General features: G+C 41.5%; 1 protein-coding gene across 1 annotated transcript in view; it reads right to left on the bottom strand.

The window, feature by feature from the left end:
- The window catches only part of LOC104915076 (sarcoplasmic reticulum histidine-rich calcium-binding protein-like), a 260,268-nt gene that overhangs the window by 256,573 nt on the left and 943 nt on the right, over positions 1-2,752 (bottom strand). The gene's annotated exons all lie outside the window — the stretch shown is intronic.

Below are 2,752 nucleotides of genomic sequence, written 5' to 3'. Positions count from 1 at the left end.
TGTGGTTTACATCAGCAAGCAACTAAGCATGACACAGTCTTTCACTCACTCTCCCCCCAGCTAGAGGAGAGAACTGGAAAAAAAAGACATAAATAGAACTCATAAGTAGAGAGAAAAACTACTTACTAAGACAGAAGAGGAAGACAGAAATAATGGTAATAATATAAATACTAACATGTTTACAAAGTGACGCACAATGCTCACTACCTGCTTACTGATGCCCACCCAGTCCCCCAGCAGTGGCTCTCCCCCACCCAACTCCTGTTGGTCTTACTGTCTGGCAGCATGCCATTTTGGGTAAGCTCTCGTGGTTCTATCCTCTTCAGCTCCTTGTGCTCCCCAGCCCTCTATACTGGCAAGACAGTACAAGAAGCTGAAAATGTGAAACACCCTTGGTTTTGTGCAGCACTGCTCTGCAGCAACTAAAATGCCCACCTGTTATCAACACTGATTTTTCTCCCAAAACCAAAACATAGTATCATATCAGACACTACAATGAAAATCAACTCCGTCCCAGTTGAAAACAGCATACTGTTTTAACTACTAATGTACAATGAGAATGTTTGGCCAAGTGGACTTGTTTAAAATACTCTCTCTAGGCAAATCCACCTGCTTTCTCAGATGCGTAGCTTACCTGCAATGCCTCTGAGTAGACAAACATGAAATCCAAAACTACTCCCTTCTTAAGTTGTGGCTTCTAAAGATGGAAATACTCTTTTGCCATCTCAGCTCTTTGTTGCATAATGTACTGGAATTACTCTGGTCTCCTTTTAAGGTCCCCAACATTCCAGACGAGTTAGGAAGTAGCTTACAGCTCTCTTAATGTGCTAGGCTCTTTGAGTTAAGTAAAATGCATTACTATTTCATTATTCCTTTTTTTTTTTCTTCTTCTTTTCAGTTATGCTGTGGTTTGCTTTGAAGAATGAGAGTATGATTCAGTCACTTAATATAATCAGCAATTTAAATACAAAGTTCTTTTCCATATTGGGGAAATGCTGCAGAATGTTTGCATTCAGTTTCATAAGACACCCAGATCCTGTTGGTAGATTAAATAATAATAATAATAATAAAGAAAAAAAATTACATTATTAGGGCTACCTATTTCCTTTCATACCTTGCACAGGGTAATCGGACCTGGACAATTAAAGGAAACAGATGGACCTAGAAAGTTTAAGCCTTGAAGGAAGAAAATCTCTAGTAAATAAAAATGCTTAGAGTCACAGAGGCAATTGTTCCATAGTTTGTAAAAGCAGACAGCCTCCCAGCTCTGCAGCTTCAGCAGAACTCCATATCTAGAGATGTCATACTCTCAAATGCCCATGCTATCTCCTGTTTTCTATGCCTACTATGTTTCTAAATCAACTTATATACCGAAGTTAGTAACTGGAAGACAAGCACACTTGCAAAGGTCCTTAGTAACAAATTCTCCCATTCTTCTGAGACTCCTTGCCCTTGAGACAAACTTTGCTGATAAATCTACTAAAAAACCGCTCTGTTATTTAAGAAGAAGCCTTTCCTGGAAGAAGCCAGAGAAGTTGATAGTTTTCATCCTCTGCCCTGCTATACTATGAGAGGTGGTGATTGCTCTCCAGTGCTATTAGTAGATCAGCTTTTACTTTGACATTGAGACTCTAAAATCTTCAGTTTTGGTCACAAACTCTCTGCAAAGGACAAGTAACACATGCTTCAACTTCTTTTCCACTTTTCCCCTCGAAGTGACGAAGTTACTCACCCCTTGAGAGCGCTGCTTTCAAAAGAGTTCTCTTCTGCACTGTAAGTCAAATAGCACTTACATTTTTTTCCTCATAACAGATGGAATTATTTTGTGCTGACATCGAGGCCAGCCCAAATGTTTCAGATAACAGAGGAGATGCTCCAAATACTCATCACTGTTCTGTAGCAATAAGACTTCTGCAGCAAACACAGTGACAGCAGCCAGTGCTACTTCTGCAGAGTGCTATATTGCAGCACAGCACAATTTCACCTAACTGAAAGCAATACGTACCTCAGAGAATTCTGGTCCTCAGGAGACATCTTTCCCACAAGCAAGGAAGATCAGCTCCCAAAGGCATGTCAGGCCAAAAAAAAAAAAAAATTTCAGTAATGCGTTTTCCACAGTGCTGTGCATTTCAAACCTAACCATTTTGGGGTTAAGTAGTTAAGCAAAGGCTCATAAATATCCAATATAATGATCTCCAAGTATCCTCAATACAGGTAGAAGCTGCATTTAAAGCTGAACTGCTCAGAATATTTATCAAAAGCTACTTCGTGTTTTACAGCTGAAGATCTATCTTCAAGTATGTAACGCCTGGATGAACAGAAGTACTGTCCCTTTCACAGACTTCCTTAAAAATAATTTTGGCCTTAGTTTACAATGATAGAGCAAACAACGATAGTACTCATCCTCCCATATGAGTTTTTAAGGCACAACTACCCTGTGCTGCTCTCTATAAGAGCAGGAAGCCTAAAGAAATAAGATTCTCAGAAACACAGCATTGCTGAGGTTGGCAGGACCCTTGGGACCACCTGGTCCTACCCCTGCTCCAGCAGAGACACACAGAGCAGACTGCCCAGGCTTCTGGAGACCTCCAGAAGGCTCCACAGCCCCGGGGCAGCCTGCGCCAGAGCTTCCTCGCCCACAGTAAGCAAGCATCTCTTCTGCTCACACAGACTTTTTATTCTCTTTCCTTTGACTTTTGTCCCAGTCCCACGGTGCCCACAGCGACGCCACCCTCCCACCCAGCTGGGTGCC

The sequence above is a fragment of the Meleagris gallopavo genome, chromosome Z (assembly GCF_000146605.3).
Source record: "Meleagris gallopavo isolate NT-WF06-2002-E0010 breed Aviagen turkey brand Nicholas breeding stock chromosome Z, Turkey_5.1, whole genome shotgun sequence".
In the NCBI taxonomy this organism is placed as follows: Eukaryota; Metazoa; Chordata; class Aves; order Galliformes; family Phasianidae; genus Meleagris; species Meleagris gallopavo.
Note: the sequence above shows the minus strand (reverse complement) of the source record. Positions and strands in the feature narration are given on the sequence as shown.